This window comes from Penaeus monodon, chromosome 20, assembly GCF_015228065.2.
Source record: "Penaeus monodon isolate SGIC_2016 chromosome 20, NSTDA_Pmon_1, whole genome shotgun sequence".
NCBI lineage: Eukaryota > Metazoa > Arthropoda > Malacostraca > Decapoda > Penaeidae > Penaeus > Penaeus monodon.
The window spans coordinates 15,956,130-15,956,429 of NC_051405.1; positions in this window are offsets into that span (position 1 = coordinate 15,956,130).

Here is a 300-nt window from a genome sequence, read left to right on the forward strand (position 1 = left end):
GATCCGAAGAATATAAATACTCCAGCAGCAGGTTGAAGCGATCTAGGAAAAAAAAAATGTTATGAAAAGAGCGCTGGAGAGCCTGAATCCCGACGCATGAAAGGGAGTTTGCGGAAAGTTAAGGAGAATACAGGTGAAGAAAGAAACGTGAAGTGTGAGGTATACACAGGAGGGAGAAAGTGAGCGGTGGATCTACACTGCAAACGACTGTAGAGTGAAAAGAGAGCAAAAGAGGGAGATTTTGAATAGAGAAAAAGGACGTCTTCCTCCATGAATAGTTTCCATCATTAGCGTCGGGAA